This window comes from Harpia harpyja, chromosome 4 (assembly GCF_026419915.1).
Source record: "Harpia harpyja isolate bHarHar1 chromosome 4, bHarHar1 primary haplotype, whole genome shotgun sequence".
NCBI classification, from domain to species: Eukaryota; Metazoa; Chordata; class Aves; order Accipitriformes; family Accipitridae; genus Harpia; species Harpia harpyja.
This window is the reverse complement of record NC_068943.1, coordinates 16162221-16184416: the sequence shown is the minus strand read 5'-3', so window position 1 is coordinate 16184416 and position 22196 is coordinate 16162221. Positions and strand designations below refer to the sequence as shown.

Sequence of the window (22196 nt, the reverse complement as noted above, 5' to 3'; positions counted from 1 at the left end):
CTGTTTGTAGACTTGACTTACTCTTGTACAGATTTAACAGCAAATGGTAAATAATGTCTTTTGGGGCTTTTTAAGATGCTTAGATAGTGTAAGAGTCAATTTGTATATATCGAATATGCATGTAACTATATAGTATTTAAATGTTCCAGCATGATCCTGATTGAATTCTAACTTGTGTACATATATTTCATCTACCGAAACCTCTCCTGCAATCTCAGCTCCATGTTCTAATTGATCTATTAACATTTTTGCTCACTGCTTCAAAATTGTTACGTCCTGGTTTCTGCTGCCTTCTGCTACAGGGCTGAGGACCAGGGAGGTTGTTACTGAGACACTGTCTCTTCTGTAATTTAGCAAGCGTTCCCCCTTTTTTTGTCACTGTAATATTTTGATGCCAGTGTTCTTTAGGATGCTCAACTTTTCCCTTGACTACATCAGTTCTGAATATTTTGCAGGCAAAGTCAGTCATGGAAATGAAAGATTCAGAAAGTAATTTTTCTTAAGGTTCTGCTGCTAAGTGTACTAAGTGCAAGTCACATTCTTTTTTTTCTTCTTTTTTTCTTTTTTTTTTTTTTAACTGGGACAACTTTTTAGAATGCAGCTTTGTGTCTATCAGCACTTCAGAATGCTAATAAGAGAGAGAAGTTCCCAGAAGAACCTGATTTGCTAGAACTGTTCAGACTGTCCTTTATTCATTTGGGCTCTGCTGAGTATGATACCACTGTGACTCCCAACTATTACAGACTAGTCTAGTGCTTAAAGCACTTAAGAAGGTTATACAATAATTCTGGTCTTAAAGTACCCAGCCAGGGCTGGAGCAGCCAGGTGCTAGGTGCACCTCAGCTTGCGGTATCACCCTGAGAAGATCCTCCACTCCATAGGTGTATATTCAGTATACGTGTTCACACCTTTCCTTCTGAAGTTGGTCTGAAGGGCACAATTAGGGCACACATACCTATAAAATCATACCCCCAGACTGATAGGGCTGTGCAATACCAGCTTTTCTTCTTCATCAAGAGCTCTAAACACCCAGTTTTGTCACTAATTGAAGATCTGATATATCAGTACTTAAGAGAAAGCAGTTCAGATACGTATTTTCCCCTTGTTGCCCCTTTCCTACTGGTTGCCATTGATGTCCCAGAAATCAGCATGCAGTCTCTCATGAACACCTAAATAAGTGTCTAATTATCTTTCTTTGGCAACTCTCCATCCCAGAGCGGGACACCTTACCTAGCCTGCTGACACTCAAGGGTCTTTATTGACTGTCTGTCCTAGTGACACTGCAGAGGATCAGTAGCTCTTCTTTTGGTATTTCTGTCTCTTATGGTGTCACACCTTTCAAATCTGGAAGGAATATCTCAGGTAGGCTGTCTGCCAGAAAATGAAACAGAAATGTAGGAACAGAAGTGGTATCTCTGGTGTTTTAAAGTTCTTGATGGGTTTTTCTTCCATACAATTGCTTTGGCCATACACATACAGGAACAATCTGGCATTCGTAAATTACTTTACAGTCACTCCTTTAAAATGAACAGCAACATGTCATGTGGTGGGGACCAGGCTTTGCATTGCCAGGTGGGAGACCTGTCTTTGATGGCTTGATTAGAGGAGGACAGCTTAGGGAGGAAAGAGGATTGAGGTCAATAGTAAAATAGTTACGAGCAAAATTATTTGATGAGCTTCCCCATGTTTTCCAAGAATCTTCTGAATTTTAATTAAAATGTGACCTAGCAGCAACCCTGAGTACTTCCCAGTTTAGGGGTTAATTGGAACATGAATCTCAGATGCCATGGCAGGAGCTGAACACCAGCCAAAAAAGTGCCAGCTGCCCCCTCAGAGTGAGCCGTCTGCTTCAGCGCTTCTGACCCACGCCAAGGAACCTGCTTGCTTGCTGGTTTCCCATTTCTTCACTTCTTCTCTCTTTTCTTAACACAGCTAAATTTGGAATTATTTAAAATGTCTTCTATACTTTTATTTTTCAGAAAGGCAGGTAGTACAGAAAGCTGCTGGCATGTTGAAGCTAAAAAGGTCATTAGAAGCAAAGAAGTACAGAGGCTTTAGGGAGAATTTCTGTATCTCTTGCCCCATCCTATCCACGTCTCCTCCTTAATCTTGCTCTCTTTCAGCCTGGAAGAGTACACACTAGCTCACTGTAGCCTAATAGTTTTCCTTTCTATTCCCCTCGCTTTCTCCTTTGTGCTTTCAGTAGATTCAAGGATCAAGGCCTAGATATTTCTTTTAGGTTGTTGAACTTTAGTGAATAAGAACAAAAATGAACAAAGCCAACATGTTTTTCATAAGTGATAGCCAACAGAAAACTTCCTCTGGCTGAAAAGTTCAAAGACTGTGTTTTCAGAGACAGAGAAACCTAGCTTTCCTACCATGGCTTTCTGGATAAATATTTTGTACTATTGGGACAGAAAAAGTAGCTGTGAGTGAGTTTGCAGCCAAATCCTTCATTTAAGGACAATTTTGATGATCGTTTTGTGGAAATGAGGCTGGAATGGCTGTGGTCAGTTAGAGGGAAAAGAGTAAAGGAAGGAAGAAAAGAGAGAAGAAGGGAAAGAGGGAAGGCATCAAAGAGAAAAGGAAACAGTAAAGGACTAACAGTAGGAAGGAAGGAAAGGGAGAGAGAAAGAAAGGAGAAAATACAAAACATGAAAAAGGGGTTCTCTCATGTCTACTTTGATTTATCTTCATGCAAAAATAAACCTAGTCCCTTCTTTTCCTGAGCCAATTCTTCCAGCTTCCTTCTGAGGCAAGAAAAAACAGTTATTCACCTTTCCAGGTAAAAATTTACCTCTATTTCATATTGCAACATTGAAAATATTTGTCAGGTTGGTCTTTTTAAATTCTTATTCAATGCGTTCTATAAGCAAATCAACATTTATTTTGCTTTTCTTTCTCTCACTGCCTAATGACAGAGGAGGTTTTCAACATCCAACAGGTCTTTTCTTGAGCAGATACAGGTAATTCAGGTCCTGAGTCAGCAAGTTCATAGACCTAACTTAATGCATATGCTCCGATACACCCCATGCAGCAAAACCCTGAAACTCCCTAGGTCATCCGCTGCTGAATCAGAGCCACACATCTCCATGAGGCATACCAGAAGTTCAAATTATTCGCATCAATGTACATAATTTTTGTATATGTCAGCATAGAAACATGTGTTAAAAAAAACAAAAAACAAAAAAACCCAACAACAACAACAAAGAAAGAAATCCTCCAGCTTTTTATCAAGAATGCAAATGATCCTGGAGAGATTTATTTAACAGAATATATACTCTGATATTTCTCCTTTTGAAACCACGTGGGAAAAGTGGGGTATAAAAGACATCCCTGCTGGTATAGTTCTGCCCCTTCTTAAATCCATGGTAAAATCTACCCTGGCTTCAAAAGGACTTATGGAAGCAATGCAAAACGTCTTTGAGAATTTTACCTGAAAGGACAGATCTGCAAGGGATTTTAGTTAAATGTCACAGCATCTATCCAAAAGGTGTACTTTTGCAGTAGAATCTGCAGTCCTGAGGTAGATGTCTGTTTCCTTACAAATTGTACAGGAAAGCTGGAATCCACAGACATGCTGAGCAAGGAAGCACTTCAGGAAATATTGAGATTAAGCATATGCCTTGAACTTTCTCCTTATTCTGCAACTTATTTTTTGATTAGAGGAGATGCCTTCTTCCACTTGGGACCCATGGTTCTAAAGCCCTGAGTTACCACGTTTTACTCCCTAATGAAAGGGGTTTCCTTTTCTAGCTTTTGGATAATAAAGGGCCTGAGAAATGCACATTTAGTTTTCTTTGCCACGTGGAAATACAATCATCTCCCACCTCCCAGAGGAGTGCTTATTCTCCCCAGCCAGAGCTTTCCTGGATAATTAAGTAATCACTGCAACAGACAGAAAGTGAGAAGTACTTGATAGTCAACCCCCCTCCCCCCGAGAAAGAAGAAGCTGGGTTCCAGTTCGTGAACCAGTGTATGTATTTAATACTAAGTAATCATTACAGCAGTGACTGGAATCCAGATCTCCCTTTTTCCCAGGTGACTGCCTTAAGTACCAGACTCCTTCTGTCTTCTGAGAAGCTTGTTCTTTCACTAGCTTAATGAATATTTAATCACTCTCTGTGAAGTGGAACATCACATCTCGCAAGGAGAGGCTGTGAGCAGCCAACCCCAGAAAATCTACCAGCCTGATGCTTAGAACATTTTGGTGAGAGATGCAGTTTCAAATCCCTAACAAAATAGAATTAATTGAATCAGAATTTTCTACCTTAAATGAAAACAAGTTCAGACTTAGCTTAAAGCATATGCTCTTTTCTACTTTTATGCAACAAATACTGAAGGACTTGGCATCCCCCATTCATCTACAGGGCCACACAACTCTTGCAAGGTATATCAGGAGTTAAACCTATTCCTATCATATTGCATACACAATAAATGTGTTGGATAAAATAACTTAAAATCCAAAGATTGCATAGGCATGTGTTATACATCTAGAGGATCAGGGTTTAGGCAATTATCATATTGTCCAGAAGCAGATTTTAGACTCTTGGATAATTTTAATAATGAAATACTGGCTGCTTGGGCACAGACTCAAGGAAGTATATCATCTCCTAATTCCTTTTTAGGAGTTAGGAAAATTAAGAACATTAATTAGACAGTCACAGACTGCCTAAATTGGGTGCTTAGGCTTCCTAATTGATTAGTGGAGAGACCTAAGCACCAAAGAGCAGTCCAGAGAGTTTACCTGCTGGGAGCAGACTCACTTAAAGATGGCTGTTATGAAACATTAGCCACAGAATATAGCTGTATCACTGCCTCCCTCTGAAGTTTAGGCACTGATATTAAGAGCTTAATCCAGTTGCCTATACATAGGCATCTAAAGCTGTATGAGATAGTGCAGGGTAGCCCTTCAGCTGCCCTTTAGCTGATGCTCCAGAGGAACAAAGGTCTCACTTAGCTGGTGGTCATGTCCACCAGCTCGGCAGACAGGTAAACCCAGGGTACTTGAAATAGCACTAGGGGCTTATGCATGGACAACTGAATCAAACCTTGAGCAAAAGATTCAACTCAAGACTGTAACAATGTAAATTTAGGACTCTGTAGGTATGTGTATACCGGTAAGGTAGTTGTTTAAGTGAACGGAGATCGTGGGTATGATCTCTACATGAGATGTGGGTGTCCCTTTAGATCTGTGTCATATTCAGGAGCCACCATCTTGAATAAACTAGAGTATCTGAGATGATAGTGCTTGGAGCCAACAAGTGGAGAATTGAATCTAGCCTTCAGTCAATATAGACAGCAGAGTCCAGAGAACTATTCAGGTGACCAAATACAGCAAGAATTCAGTGTACTTAGCTGAGGATAACCTCTTGAAAGAGCAGGTTTCATGTGACAGTGATGGCTGCAATCAGTTACAATGGAATAACATCTTGCAACAAAGATTTGTGGGACCAGAGGGAAGGCAGACCTAAGGAACTGTGTATGACTCAAGCCTGGTGGCTAGGCTTCTCTACTGGAAGGAAGGAAGGAAACTAAGAAAGTGAACTGGCCAATATTTTTAGGAAAATGTGTGTCAATGATTATACAAAATAAAATAGAGTGCAATTCATAAACCATGCCAAAAGAAGAGATCAGACTCTGAAGAATTCCCAAAAAGCACTCCGCCTACACTAGCATTTCCTTGCACTCCCAGTGACCAGTGAGTAATGAGTGTTACACAGCTGTCCATCTCTAACAGGAGAGAACACAAGGCCTTTAATCCCTGCTGACCTGATAGTGTAATAAACAGGATATTCCTTGGGATGTAATAGATGAGGTTTGAGTCATCTCAAGCTGCAGCAAGTGCTGAACCCAAATCTTGAACAAGTATCCTAGTGATAAAGCTTTCTTAGAGAAAACAGCAGGATCAGCTCCAATTGTGTTTTCATAGGCATACTTGACACTGTAAGCCAATAAGGCCCCTTGTTTAGACAATATGGCATCAATACGCTGTTGGCTTTGGAGCTGGACATCTATCGATTTATGATCGTAAATCCTAATTTAGTTACCAAACTTCCCAATGAAATTCAGAGGATGAATAGGAGTTAGAAACTTAAATATTTTGTGGACTTCCTGGGATGAACTGGCAGCTGAGCAGAAAGTTAGAGCATTAGGTTTTGGACTTGGATCTCAAAGGTAAAATTCATCTCACCTAACTTTAGTTCTGCAGCTTAAATGCCCATGACTAGGCCAGTCACCCTAGTGACTCCTTTATCATTAACAAAGGCAACTTCAAGTCATTTCTTCATAAAATCAATATCTAAAGTAGGTCAGCAAGGGACTCCTTTTTCTAAATGTAGTGTCTAGTGCCAGATATTCCAGATACCACAAGATATCATGCCTGGCCTCAGCTGTAATTTGGTAAGTCAAGTATGTAGTTTCTGTTTGGTACCTGCCCGTCCAACACACAATATAGATAACTTGGTTACCCTACCACCTCTCCAATGGCACTTGGCACCTCTGTAAGAAAAGTAACCAAGCTCTTTGAGTCTCCTGATCCAATGAACAGAATCACCTGTCACTATTCTGCCTGAGACTTCCACATCGCCACTCGTGAAAGGCATCTGAAGATCTGGAATAGCAACATTTTTAGCAGTACCACTTAGTGTGAATGAGGAAGGACCGTTCATATAAAAAATAAAGTCATCTGTATTTCATCACAAACCATTTTACAGTTAAACATTTAAAAGCTAGTTCTTTAGTCATTTTGAAATATAACTATCCTAGAAAGCTCTTTTAAAAGGGAAACAAAATCATCTGTATACTCATTAAGTATTAATACTGAAATGTAAACCATAAAAACACGTAGGTTTACCTTAAGCCAACAATGTTGTACTTTTTTCATCTTTGTGTTAAATATACAACATTATTATGGATAAACAACTACTATAAATATTTTACTGCAAACTGGTTATAAAATAATAATTTTTAGGTATATTATTTTCTCATACATTTAAAAATAGGTAGAAATAAAAAAACTTATACATAAAAGTGATACATAAAGGAACTTTAACAATAAATAGTTCAAAGTTAAGGTTTATATGTTGTATCTTTCTTGTTTAATATGAATGTTCAGTATATGGGCAAAGTAAGATAAAAAACAGCCCTTATTACTCCTTTCCTTGTTTTTAAGAGCATGGCGTTTATAAATACTGTGATGAGTAGGAACATGTTCTTGTTCTGAAACTTCAACTCCTTTTTAAAGTATTGGTTTCTGAAGATATTTTCATTGGGTTTGTTGTTAAAACTCTTAATGTCCTTTTTATCCATACACATTAAATATTTTTTACAAATAGTATGATTCAAAGAATAGTCATTAACATTCTTGTTTACAACAGCAGTCTGTCGGGGGTTAATAAATGCTCACCTATGACTTCCACCCTCTCCAATCTGTCTGTTGCTCCAGAGTCTGAAAACATAGGCTTCGCAGCTTCTAACAGGGTTACTGAACTGGAAATCTTCTCCAACAGAGGAAGCAAATTTTGCCTTTAAATTTTCTCCACTGAAGGTGTTTTGATATTGTTCCTCTCCCAGATGAACCTGTTCGAGACCCTCTATTGCTTCTGGCTCCCAGAGTCATATGAAGGCACATGTAAATATATTGGTGTATGCATAGAGTATGATATGTGTTGTGTAATACACTCATGCCTGCATTTTTTATGGTCAGATGACTATTGAAATCACATAAATATTTTACAGGAGAGAAAGGATTAATTCTCCCTAGCCCTAACCCTCTAAAAATGAAGAGAAATAGGCACCTTCAAGGAGTGATTCATCCATCCTACATGAGATACTTGTTCAGAGGTGGACTGAACTGCCATGAGATGTTTCTCTCTTTACACTGACTCCAAAGAGACCTGAAACAACCAGTTCAGGTTCAATGTCTACTTTTTGAATGTCTAAAGCCAGCAGAAGGGAATCCCAGCCTAATTAATTGTTCTGCCTGAAAGGAAGATAGCAGTATAACTGTATCTACACAAAAGAAATTGATGATATCTGTGTAGTGTAACTTTGGAGAGTAATACTGCCCTCACACCCACTGTCTGTTGTTGCTTCCTCCCTACCTCTCTGTGAGAGCTACCTGTTGTGGCTAACTATCTCAGCTACTTTTACTTTCCTAAATGCATCCATCCCAGGCAATCCCCTCTGACTCTCAGGCCCCATGGTACAGCACCATCCTGACCGGTACCGGTGTCCTCACACTACATAGCACTTGGCCCTGGATCTTACCTAGGACTTCTGCTGGGTTCATGTAGCCTTAACTCAAGTTCTGGAGTGAGAAGGGAGAGAGGAAGGGAAGGCAGGCTGTGTTTAAAATATCTCTGAACTAACATGAGGGATGCCCATTGGAGTCATTTTTAAGAGCAGTTGTAAGTAACAAAAATTTAAAAACAGCTAAAGATATAGTCTTACCAAATACATTTTGCTATTGACTGCACGGGGAACAGGAGACTTCCTCTTTTTATCCACCTTTTCTTTCCTCTCCTCTTTCCCCTCCCCCTCAAGGCAAAGAAATCAAGCTGGATCTCTGATAAGGCAATGAAAACTTCTAGCACATCAAGCCCAACCTAGCAATCTGCTGTTGTTCCTTTCGCATGAATGACTATAAAGTCATTCTCATGTTCACACATCTGCAGCCAAAACAAATCCCTGAATGACTCCCTATATTCCCAAGTTCTTTGAGACACACCTGAATGCCATGTAGACCTGGGCCACAAAGGATGAGGTGAGGATGTATAGCTCTCCAAGGCTGGTTAACTAGCTGAGGATTTCTGTCTGTGCCAAAGCCAGTGGAAAGGATAGGCAGCTCCAGGGAGCTATTCAGCTCGCCTATCGCAGTCAGCTGTCTTCAGATTAAATAAATCTCCATTCAGAAATGCCTACCTCTGTATTCATGAGCAATAGCAGAAGTCTAACTGTTAGCTTAGACTAGGCAACTTGTCTCTTTTACAGTTAAAGGTAGGCAAGATGAACGTACAGCTCATTGACGGTTTTCTTTGGTCACAAGGTTCACTCCGTGCTGACTGATAAATATAGAGCTGCCACCCAGCATGACAGACGTGCATATGAAATCAGTCAACACATGAATTCCATCAGATTCATTTTTGGGCCATTAATTACAGCATGTACCTTGGGGTCTCCCACCTGCAGATGCCTTAGTAGCGGTGGTAATCACATTTATTCTGATAGTAAGAAACACTTCCTGAGTTATATAGAAAGCTCTGTGCAGAGTAGCGCTCAACCTGAGGGACACAACACAGGATAAAGAGGAACAGTAAAAGATACAGACAAAAGGATATAGGGGATGACAGCAAATGCAATGTTTCCTTTTCCTCTATAAAGAAGTGAGAGGTGGGATAGGAAGAATCAGCTGAGGTAAATGGAGTAAGCTACGCAGAAAGACAAGGTTAGGTGAAGGGATTGAAGGTCAGACAGGGTAAGGGGGATGTTTTCTTTATATCATATCTAGACAGTATGACAGAAACTTTTTCCTTGGGATCAGTGGGCATTCCAAGTCCATGTACTGCTTTTAAACTGAATATGGAGGAAAACTTCAGCTTGGTGGTGTTGATTATTGCCCATTAGAGATTGTGTGGAGACCACCAAGCTCATTTCACTTCAGATCATGGAATGAACTAAAATTGAGGTCCTCAAGGTGAAAAGCTAGTTTTTTATCCACTACGCTAAAGAAGTAATTTCTTTTTTTCTATTAAGCAACTGTGAAAGGAAAGATTGTGTAATGACTAGAAGTACATTGTAAATATCAGGGTTACCAAAAGTCACAGAGAAACCTTTCAAATAATCTGAAGTGGTGATAGCAAGAGTAATACAGTGCATTTGTATTGATGCAACAATCATTAACCCTACACCTTCACTTTCATTTGCATTAAAGAAGCAACTGACTGTATGTTTGTGATGTTCATTGGTTTTACCCTACCAAAACTGTTTGGCAGGTTGGCTAGTTTACTGTCTGTGAGTATACATGTGTGTACGTGTGTCCATTTATGTGTTTAAGCATGTATGTTGGGAAATATATTTCGTACTTTAAGTTCCTTATGTTACAAAAGAGTGCACATATATTATTCCAATATTTTAAATATGCACTATTAAAGACTACTTAGGATTGCTAAATTATGTGAATCCAGATTCTGCCACTTTAGCAGCTGTTAAAAACTATTACTTTGGGCAGTCCTACCGAAATCTGTAAGATTCTCAGGGAATGAGTTAAACATGCAGAATCTGACCCAAACTGTTATTTCCACAGATCACTGTGAACTACTATTTGTGTTCTCAGTCTTATGCAGAGACTGCTGTCACTCCTGTCTCTCATATATTCTGTGGCTTGTCCTATCCTTTATAGATGAGCCCTTGTAAAGCTAGAGATCGTTGAAATGCCCGACTCCATTATCCACATAAACCAGCAACTATTCACATCATTTTTCAACGACAAAGATTTGAAATCCTATACTGGGCCGGCAATTTTAACTGGAAAACTGGGAAAGGCTATTTAATACTGAAATAAATAATCAGGAAGCAAGTAACCGTGAATCATTAGGATGGTTAAGAAAAAATAAACAGAAAACAAGTAACTGAAAAAGCAAGGATAAAATTAAACAGTAATGATGATTTATAGTAAGATACTCCGAGACATGACAGAAGTCTCAGTACACCAAAAGGAAAATCTTGTTTGCTCAAATTATTTGTTTCTTCTGTCTAATGAATGTAATTCTAATATACAAGTGATAACACTGGCATTTCTTTGAAATGTTGATTCAGTTTAATTATGAAAATCACCAAGGTATTTTCTGGCTGCTGCATCACTCCCTGTACTAAGATTAATCACATCAACATCATTCATTTAATCTTCAAAGAGGAAGCAGTTGTCCACAAAAGCCTTCAAATAGCTTCATTAGTGCAATTTTTCAGACTCAAACACTTAGCTGGCAGCATATGATTGAGAGTAAGGAAGGTCATTATATTCATCTGTTTCCTAATCCAATTTATTTTTTTAATGTTTCTACATTTTTTTGTGGATAAGTATAAGCTCCACATTCTTGTCCTTTGTTTTGGACAACCAAACCATACGCAGTTCCAATACAGACAGAATAGTTGGTGGCTATCATGTTTTACTCAGTTCGCAATGGGATGAATTTCAACCAGAATATGCTCCTCTCCCGAGCCCGGCACTGATTTAACATACAGATTCTTTTTGTCACCAGTCACAAGCACAAAGGACCTTAAGATGTGTTTACTTAAACATGCAAACAAACAGGGTTAAAAAGGTGAGACACAGAGCAATGTGCCTAATGTTTTCGATGCCAGACTGAGACCTATTAACAATGTTTTAGAGAATAAAAATAAGTCTAACCTCTCCCCATTATTAATATTTAATTACATGCTAAGAGCATCATCCTCTTCAGTCTCCCATGGATGCTGAAAAGACCTTCCCTTGCTTCATATTACTTAAAAACTTCTCTAGCACAACCGTGTGCATTTTCAAAAAATCACGATACCTGATGTCCAATTAGCTGATATTGTGGCACAGTCTTTGAGCAGTTTAACTTTTTAAAAAAATATAGCATTGCAACTTAACATATTCACACGGAGCATGGCAGCTCACTACCAAGATCACGGTGACAACCTGGTCAGACACAATTATCCTGCCTGCATAGCACTAAAATAGCCACTGATCAAAATGTGCTTAGTTCTATTACTGAAAACCAAAGCTGCCAGGTTTAGTTTTGAAGCTTTAAAAACCGAAGACTTTATTAAAGTTTTTGCTAACATATTTGCCTGCAGCTGTCAGTGGATTGTGCAAAAATCAGTCAATCAGAAAAGGAGAAGCCTTGAGATGTCAGGCAGCAAACGTAATTTTTTTTTTTAAATAAACTGTTTAAATTAATTAAAATTTTCCTTCCATTTAATTTTAGGTGAGGAGAAAAATCAATGTTATATTCAACAAAAAAACTTGGGCAAAAATTTACAAAAATGGATCCTAAGGCTCTGGTGAATTGCCACGATTGCAAACATGCCAATCATTCAGAGGTTCCCCAAAAGGATGGAAAGATGTGTTTGAACCACGAAGGTGTTTGTTTTATTAACTACTGGATTTGGTTTAGAGAGAGGAGCTCGGGATAGTTCCTTAGGTACAAAGCTATATGCTTCAGTTGTCACTGTATCTCACATAACTATTTTCATTCCTTTCCCTGGCATATAAACAGCGCCCATGCTCCATCCTTGGTTCACAGTGCTATCTAAAATCAATTGCTATATGAAAGAATAGCATAAAATGTAGGCTCCATGTGGTTCTCAATCTAACCACTCAAACAGTGTGTAGGTGAGGCTTTTATAACCACAGGTCCCCTGCACAAGCAAAGATTTTCTTTGTGCTTCTACTTAAAAAAAAAAAAAAGTAAAATCAATATTCTCAAAAGCAGTTGTATTAGCTAATACCCCACTTGCACCTTTTTGTAGATTAGACTTCCCCAACTCTGGTGCAGGATGAAAAACATAGGCTGGCACAATATTTATTCATGGCAGAGAAAATTAAAGCATATCACAAGATGAGTTTACATACAGGCTTCAGTCCTTAAGCCCGTCTATGAAATTCAGTGGACTATTTTTCTCCTTGTGAGCTCTTTGGCTATGGAAGAGTCGTGCTGGGGGACTCCTCACTCCTGACAAGACATTGAACAATAGTCATGGAAATCATTTTGTTTAGGGCAGAGGTCAGGATGCAATAACAGACCAACATAGCAGGAAAGTCACAGCAGCTGGAAGAGTTACCATAGCTGCAGTGACACAGGAGCCACCAGAGTTTGTCTCCACTGGAATTTTTAAGGCATTTGTCACCTGGATATTCTAAGCCATGTTGATATCCCATCCTTAGTTCAAGGTGTTAGACTCCATATATACTTATTGCTACCCCAGTATATCAGAACTTTCCTTGCAGGAGCTGAGGGCTTCTGTGAAGGATTTTTCTTAAAAAAAAAAACAACAGCAAGTTTGAGGTTGGAGTACTTGCACTTTTTAAAACATTTCCATGAATTGCTTTCAGATCTTGCCACTGGATCTTGGCAGTATGAGGCCACATCATTTCAAGCTGTGAACAACAGAGGGAATGACCAGGCTCATCCTGCAATTTGTCCCACTTCACTGGAATACTTAGAAATTGTTAAGCAAAGTAAGCTTATTTCTGCTTCTACCTTCTCTCTGCAGGACATAGCGGGGAAAAATAACCGTTCTACTCTGCACTTTTTAAACAGGAGTCTTTTAAAAAAGAACAACTGCATATCCCTGGAATCATTCCATCCAGAGAGTCATCTGCCCTCATAGTTCAGTACTATAATCAGTATGGTCCTAATAACTTAGACTTAAAGGGCTACCATACTCCTTGGGTGACATTTAGGCCCTATCCTTCACTCCTCCTTTTTATTCAGGTAATGTTATCCTCAGGAGTCCCAAAGCTTCTCGGTCTCAATCAGGCCTTAATAGAAGCAAAAGTCTTCAGAAAGGTCTTGCTGTGACAAATGTAGGTATTATATGCCACTGTTCTTTACTGTTCTCCTCAAATCTCAGTTTCTCTAATTACACACTACTTCTCTGAAAACTATGAATTACATAATGAGTCTAACCAAGACGTACGCTGCAAGTACTGCATCGGTTATTAGGCAAAGATATGAAAATAAAGCTAATCACAGGGAAAGCATTTTCAATTCATCTGCCTCACACTGTCCATTTACAAAGCATTCATTTATGTTGGTTGCTTTTAATTTTAACAGTAAATGAACTTTTGTTGTTAAAGTAGGAACAGATCACTGAGTAAGTGGCAATGTGCAACGGGAATGAAGAATCAAGTAAGGATATATTTACATCAGAAAAGTAAGAGAGAAATAATCTGTAACCCGTAAGGGCGACAATGAATACAAATCTATTTAGTTGGCCGCTAAAAACAAATTGCGATTCACCCCTCCAAGAGTCCTGCTCTGCCTTTTTTTATATTAACAATACACAAGTTTTCAATCAAAATTGGTACCAAGTGAAAAACCTTCTTCACAGAGCATGAAGAAGTAGAGATTCACCTTTCTGACCACCTTCTTTCCTGTCTTCTATATATCCTCATAAAATATTTACTCTGCTTCTGAATGACCACTCTGATTATCCTTAGACTCCTTTTCAGATTCCCTGATGATGTCACGGAAATGTTAAACCCATTATGCTAAGCTAGGACCTCCATCTACCGTGACCTCTTGGCACTAGCTTCTAAGGACAGCATGATACTTTTACATGAAAGTTAGTCTTCCTTCGGGTCATCGATAGATGGACTTGATACACCGGCACTTCAGTCAACACGGGTAAAATTTAAGCAAGGCCATGTAAAAAGCCCAAATCCGTTTTGTGTTTACAATAAAGTGATTAAAACATCTATTAAGAGCTACAATTGTATTCTATTGGAAAATAAGCATTTATATTATTTCATGGGTCCACCCCATAGGTAATACATGGCGTTCCTTTTCATTAAGCTATTAGGGAAGTGATTAGTGACTAGCACCCTGCTCTAATTATCTTTAATGTAGTGTTTCAAATTGATCATGCATAATGCAATTAGAAATCATAATTAAATTAATTTATATTGATTTAAGCCTTTATAAGTTGTTAATAACTATGGCCCATTACATTAATTCCTACAAGCCAACATTAATATTTTCAATATGCTGAGATATTTCTCTTTTTTTCCCCGTTCGTGGCGTCGGGCGCTTCATTACGGCGTTCACGGGGGATGGCTGCCAGGGGACGTGCCTGGCAAGTGTCCCCGGAGCCGGCGGGCTCCAGCTCGGCAGCCGTGGCCCTTCGTGGTCCAGGGGCGAGTGGGTGCTGGGGGGACGAACAAGCCGACGGCTGACTTTAACGCGGGAATAACGACCGCTGCCCGGGCCGAGAGCGGCTCTTTGTATTTCCACGGAGACGGAAAGAGCCCGGCAGCCGCCCAAGGGGAAAACTCGGGGCGTGGGAGTCAAAAAAGCGAGTCCAAAAAAAAAAAAAAAGCAGCCCACGCCGGAGCTCCCCGCTGGCCGGGGAGGAGGCGGGCCCGGCCCTCCCCCGCCGGCGGCCCCACGGCGGGGGACCCGCGGCCGGCGTCGCGCGTGGGTCGGGGGGAGCCGCGCTGCTGCGCGGGGGGGGGCCAGCCGGGCGCAGGGCGCAGGTAGCCCCGGCGGGGGGGGAGGGAAGCCTCGGCCCCCTGGGGCTTGCGGGGGCGGCGGAGGCCGGCCTCTCGCCCGACGGGGGGCTCCCAAATCTCTCCCTCCTCTCCTGGCAGTGACCTTATTCCCTCCCATCCCCCCGCCCCCATCCACCCCCCCACCCTCCCCAACCCCAAAAGCTCTCGCGAAAGTTACTCCCCCCCCCCCCATTCAACTTGTGCAGCCTGGCCCCCTTTTCGAAAGAATTACGCATAAAAATAAAGGCAGTAAATCCCCCGGCGCGGGATGTCACGGACGAGGCAGCGCTGTCAAACGGGTGTGCTTCCACCCCACCCTTGCCTGACACCTTTCAATCAGAAACCGATGGTCCGGGGTCAAAATAAGTTTCCCAGGGAGAAAGGTGCCCGGCTATAATAAAATCTTACAGCGGGGGGTTAACAAACCACTTAATAAAACAATTTATGCTTAAATAATATTTCTTTTAAAATAAAATCGGGGTTTGCAAATCAGGATTTGATTTGAGAGGCATGAATTCTATTATATGTACAATTTAATCACGGGGTATTTAAAATAGACATTTCCATCTAAAATCCAATCAGAAATCAACACAGTACCTCGAGGCATTAAGATGATCATCTCCATTTTGCATTTGTAAACCGGTAGAAATAAATGTGGCTTGTGGATACCAAGAGGTCAAGTACGGCTGCTCAAATATTTTTCTTACAAAATGACGGATTTATTAGACAAATAAGTAGCCCGGCTGATGCAAAACCCCCAGTGATTGAATTTTGACGTTGAGTCAACAACAACTCGAACTACATCAGTGCTCCAAGATTTAGTTATGATGGTAGAGATTACTGAACAAATAGGAGGCAGAAATGAATACAGATTTCCAAGGATCTGCCCCTGGCACCCTCTTCTTGACATTCCCCTCCATATGCTGTCCCTATTCACAGTGTATTCTAATTAAAGGACTGGGCTATGTCTTCTAATTTTACAAGAACTTTTAAATAATTAGTCTGGTGTGTGTTAAAAGGGAAAGCTTCAGACATAAGGGGATTTCGGTCCCTTTAGGATCTCTCCCCGGCTTTGCAGTTATCACAGTCCCTTCCGTGAGGAAGGGTGGAAAACGCCTCTGATTTGATTGCAGAAAGACACGAACCCTGACCAAACCGCCGTATGCAAACACAGGCATCCTCGCTTCATTTCCAGCCCATGCAAAGAGGGCGGTTTGGGGGTTGGGATTTTGGTGCGAGACTTTTTCTTTTTCTTTTTCTTTTTTTTTTTTTTTTTTTCCCCTCCCAGTGGCAGAGACGTTGAGGGTCCAGCATTCCTGGGAAAATCTGCCCACGGATCCCAACCGCCTGTGAAACAAGCTCGGGCTGCAGCCTGCACAGCCCCGACAGCGGGATTTTTTCACGCTGAACCTGCCCCCTCCTCCTCCTCCTCCCCTCCCTCCCCCCTTTCCCCCCCAGCCCACAGGTGTATGTATCCAAGCGAGTTCCCCGGCCCGAGCGTTGTTAGCTGGCGGGGAGCTAGGCGGGTGCTGCAAAGCCTGCCTGAGCTGGGGGGAAGCGCTGTTATTCTTGCTTCATTTCTTCAGCGCTTTGGAGTGTTACTTTTACTTGCTAATCACGAAGGGGCGCTTAAATAATTGAGAGTACGTTTAAGCATAAAGCAGTCAGTTTCTAATCTTTTCAGGGGGAAAGGGACTAATCTGCACCTGCTGTGAGAGCCCTTTTTTTATTTATTCTGTATATTACTTCCACTCCAAGCTGGACCTGATGGCTCCTATTACAGTTGAGCCTTGCGGAATCCATACCCTCCCTTTCGCAGCCCCTTTCTCTGCTCCCCTCTTCTCCGCAGGTACAAACTTTTCCTTGGCGGAGAAGAGGGAGCGGGGGGATCTTACCAGTCACCATTTAGCTGAGATTTTTTTTTTTTTTTTTAGAGAAGCTTTTCAGAATTCCCAAGCTCTCCAAATTTGCCTTCTTTCCATTGCCTCTGCTGTATCGCATGCATATTTGTAGGAAAGGGAAGCACACACTGGCTGCCACGGTGATCTGGATTATTTTTTAATAGGGGATACCTCGAGAGCAGGATTTTAACGTAGATTTTATCCTATTTAGCATTTGGGAGGAAATTGTTTAATAAGCCTTTCTCCTACTACCTATTTTCACTGCCGAGTTTTTACATTGGATAGAGGCTTCTCGGAGTCCTGCCAAAGTTAATTCCAGATTTATATTTCTGTAACCTACTTAGGATGCAAAAAGAAAAAAAAAATCCTGTCAAATTAAAGTGAGTCCTCCTGTCTTGCCTGCTCCCAGCAAATAACTTGCAGCACCTAATAAATCCAGATGGAGTTCCTCATATAGCCCGGTGCAGAAATAATTATTGTCCTGGCTTGTTTCATGTCAGAGGCCTCTTCGGCTCATCTGTCATGAAACCAATTTCACTTTATTTACATCCATTTGCTAGTTTAATTACTATGCTGATGAATAGCCTGAAGGAATTAAGTTACGAGTCTTTGGAAACCTAAAACGACAGATATATGGGTTACCTTTTAAATAGAGGAAGAAAATGATGGGTGGTGTGTGCACCAAAATTTAAAGGTAATAAGAGCCTTTCCTTAGCTAGGTGGAAATGCAGAATCAACTGACACTCAGCCCGTGCGTTTACCTCTGTCTCGATGTAAAGTATTGCTTAGAAAGGCTTTCATATTTTTTGCAGGTTAAACGCAATCTGTATTAAAGCAAAGGTTCCAGAAGACGGGTGCCAGCTTTAGATCTAAGCACAGATGCACTCATTATTTTTCCAGCCACCGAAAGAGGAAAAAACATCAGAAAAATAAGTCTGTCTTAAAGACCGACTTCGACATAACCTATACAATGTACCATACAACACAATCAATAGGGTTACTATCCTGCGTCAGCAGTCGCAGAAATTGTCTCAAGCGCTTCTTCCCTCAAACTTGCCTCTCTGCCATGCACTGTACCCACAGAGGGAATTTCAGCCAGCTAGGGGATCTCGGGCTTTTTACGGAAACCTCCGAAAAGCAGAGTTTATCCTCGTGTTTCGCGTCCCTGGTCTAGCCCACGTCCTTGCCCTTTCTCCGGGTGTTCTTCAACCATTTCCAGCACACACGCGCGTGGCCGCTTGGCCTGCAGATCAGGGGCGGGGGATCTGCTCCATCCACCCCGCACCCTCCCCACGCGGGGACCCTGCCGCAGGGTCCCGGCACACCGGGGGGGTCCCGTCCTCCCCTTCCCCTCCTCCACTCAATAACTTTCCTGAGCCGCTGTAGCACTCTGTCATAACCTAGAATTTCAAAACTTTATGCGGCATGTGCCTGAGCGGAATGTCAGTCTCTAATGTTCCCCCTCATTCGTCATGAAAGAAAAGAAAAAAAAAAAAAATCCAGGAGTCTCGGAATTAGGCTGGGAGTGTCGATCGCCCGGGCTGTGCCCCGGCGTGTCACCTCCGGACTGGCCAAGAGGGTCCAGGAGGAGCCCGAGTGAGCATGTTCGTTCTAACCCTGAAAAGAAAGTGCCCCAAAGCACCCCATCTGCCAAGCAGAGAGCGGCAGCCGGACCCCAAAGCCCCCGCACCTTCCCGGGCGCTAAGCCTGGGCCTTAGGTACATCTTTATTTGCCGGGCCCGTTTTGACGGCTGCCTGAAAAATTCACTTCCACGAGGGCTTTTCCACCGCTCTCTTACAGAGACTACTTCTTCCCCCGCTCCCGGGGATTTTGTGGATCCGGTACTTTTGTGCACCTCACGGGTTTAGTCACCGCGGGACAAACCTCCCGCGGAGAAATGACTGCAATAGGTAATAGGGCACACGGAAAAGTGGTGAGGGCGGTCAGAGGTCCGGCTGCGAGTCGGGGAGGTGATCCTTGGCTCGCTAGGAAAAGCCTTCCCCTCACAGGCACCCTCCGCAAGGAGAAGGCTGAAGGGGTGGACGGAGATCCCCTTTGTCACCCAAGTTGAGCAGCACTTTTCAAACCAAATCCTTTGCCGGGGGGAACGTGCCACATTTCCCCCCTCCTCCCTCAAATCTCGCTAACGGGTGACCTGAGCCGGTTACGCGAGGGTATAAAAGAGAGCGGATCAAAAGAGAATTACAGCTGCGTGTTCGAGGTACTCCGGGTCTTTATATCTGAGGGAAATGAAAGGAGAAAGTATACAGCAAAATAGGGTGGGGTAGTAAAAGCCCCCTTCCCCCCCGCCTCTCTCCTCTCTCCCTCTCTCCCCCTTTGATTAATAGATCCATGTGGCTAACGGCCTGACATATGGTGTGCGAAGCAGCTTGAGATGGTACCTCGGGCATACCCTACGGCCATTAACATATTACAGGCTTCTGTGCAGACAGACAGCCGCCGGCCGCCCGCGCAGCCCCGCGCAGCGCCGCGCAGCCCCGCCGGAGCTCTCCCTGGTGCTGAAGCGCCGCCGCGCAGCCCCGCCGCCCGCTCCGCGCCCCGCGCAGCCCCGCCCGCTCCTCCGCGCCGCGGCGCCTCCGCCGTGATCGAGTTCAAAAAGCAGGCGGGCGCGCACACGGATTTGAAAGTCCTGGATTCGCAGAGGGGACGAGCGACAGCAGCACCACTCCTCGCCCCTAAAATGGGGATTTCTCGCGCGCTTTTTTTCTTTTTTTTCATCTAAGGAAAAAAGGGGTTGCTATATGTAAAACCTTTACTACAGAGAACACAAAAATTGCCTCGTGTGGAAACCGGTCGCATTTAAAATGCAGTGCCAGCTTGCAGAGCAGAAAAGGCAGGTTTCTGCAAATAACCCAAAAGTTGGGAAACTCGCATCTATAGCACCAGGCAGCGGGGGGGGGGGGGGGGGGTGTTACTCCCAGCCGTGTTGTCTGGAAGCGGGAATTATAGTACACAATACAGTAGCTGAGAATGCGGCAAAACCTAAGGTTTATTTAATCCATTTCAAGGGTTCTGACGGAAACATAAATCACCCCCTGCACTTTGCCTTTTAGACTCCTGTAGATAACTGCCCCAGCTCTTTTGAACTTTGTTCTGGCTGTTTTGTTGGGAAATAAAGCTAACACTAGATTAAACGGTTCAGGTAGCTTCATCTTCTGATTTCAGGAAAATAGTGTTAATAAGGAGCTTTGATGTTGTTTTACTTTCAGACTGTATGCCTTAAGGCAGAAAAACGCATAAAGGTAGCTGGGAAAGTAAATTGCCAGAAGCGAAGAGCACCCTCCCTTTCAAAATCCTGTAAGTACTCCTCTCTCCTACATCAAACCGATCCTATGCAGAGCAGCACTAGTGGGTTTGAGATTCCCTGGCTTTTGCAAACATCTCTCATTTCAATGCACACACGCCGATGTGTACGCCTGTGTTTATGTGTGTGCACTCGAGTATTACCAGTTGTTAATGAAACTGAAGATTATAGGGGGAAATACGAAAGGCTAGTTGCAACAGCCGCTTTTTTTTATTGTTATTTATTTATTTTCTTTTTCCCTAATAAGAATATAAAATCCCCCGGGGAAAAGAATCCTAGAGATTTGCGGTGAGGAGTAAAGCCGATGCAACGTGAGCAGGGAACTGTAGACCTCCACCACGCCGAAGCAGCCCAGAATAAAAGTTTCGCGTACTGCACATTTGGGGTCTTTCTAGCTATTCCGCCAGTAGCCTCCTCTATTCTTTCGGGAGCCCAGCACATCAGCCTCGCAGATTCCTCGCACACAATCAATACATTTTGCATAACACGAGTCTCTCCCGCACGCTCTCGCTTCTCTTGCTCGCTCTCTATTTTTGTTTGCCTCTCGTAGGTGGACAGGGTTTCTACACGGGGCTTTTCTTTTCAGAAATTAGCGCCGACGATACAGAGTCTCAAAAGCAAGCCGTGCGCGGTAGCTGGTTCTAGTCACTGCTTCCTCGGGTCAGAAATTGCGCTGGAGCCCACCACAGCAACCTTGCAAGCATGCGGTTCGGTTTCAGACAGACACAGCTTGCCTCTCTCCAGTCCCTCGTCTTTAACACTCCCCCCCCTTCCTCTTACAGCAGTGCTTTAATAAAGTCACATAAGTGATTGAAATTAACATAAATCATTATTAGTTATTAGGATTTGCTCTAAATTACTCTGTGAATATAACACCAAACCCCATCTGCCACTCCTGCTCTAGCAGCAATAGATTGCAGATAAAATAAATGTCCTTACCCCATTAGAATGTTCCTGTCTCTGTAGCCAAAAGCCAAACAAAAGCAATAAATACAGAGCTTTTTTCTCTCCACTATTCAGCTGTGACTGTTTTCATCAGCTCTTCCTCTAGAAAAGCTCGATAGCTGCCTGAAAATATTGCATTTTATATCACCAAAGGGCGATTAATATTGCATTAACTGTATTTAACATTTTTTAAGCGCGAGTAATCTGAAATGAGTAAGTTTCTGTTACTAAATACAGGGGATGTCAGAGCTGGTGAAAACAGCTTAAAATATCTGTATAAACAGATTATTTGTTTCATACTTTGTATTTTTATAATGTTATGGTATAGTGTGCTCTGTTTGAAGTAGAAGAAGCCATGCTAATGGTCTGTTTAAAGTATTCTGACACTGTCTGGAGACATCCAAGTCTCTGCCTTCATTAAATGTTTATTGTCAACACTTCAGTGAAAAAAAGTCTTGTGTAAGTGAATTTCCACTGCTGGATGCTGTCAACACTTTGTTTTATTCTGATCCGCGTGTACAAAAGTTTGTATACATTATGCTGAAGTGAAGAGAGGCAGAGATTTAGCGAGCTGTAATTAGTTACCAAACAAACTTTTGTTAGTAATTCGGTTTACATAATGACCATAATCAAGGGCTAAGTTACATATATCGGCGCCTTGTCTTCTTTCCACGCAGCCTGCAAAAAGATGTATTCGTGCTGACATGCTATCCCCTTGTCAAGGAATACCTTTTTTAAAATAAATAATAAAATAAATTTTAAAAA

General features: G+C 42.1%; 2 long non-coding RNA genes across 3 annotated transcripts in view; both read left to right on the top strand.

Moving 5' to 3' along the window:
* The window catches only part of LOC128141336 (uncharacterized), a 188609-nt gene extending 166626 nt beyond the window's left edge, over nucleotides 1–21983 (top strand). For both annotated transcript variants that reach the window (XR_008234968.1, XR_008234967.1), the window contains 2 exons: nucleotides 20392–20479; nucleotides 20734–21983. This is a non-coding gene — a long non-coding RNA (uncharacterized LOC128141336). The remainder of the gene's footprint in view (nucleotides 1–20391; nucleotides 20480–20733) is intronic.
* On the top strand, nucleotides 13101–14467 carry LOC128141337 (uncharacterized). Its single transcript, XR_008234969.1, has 2 exons — nucleotides 13101–13225; nucleotides 14222–14467. It is a non-coding gene; the product is annotated as an uncharacterized LOC128141337 (long non-coding RNA).
* Nucleotides 21984–22196: the final 213 nt, after the last annotated feature.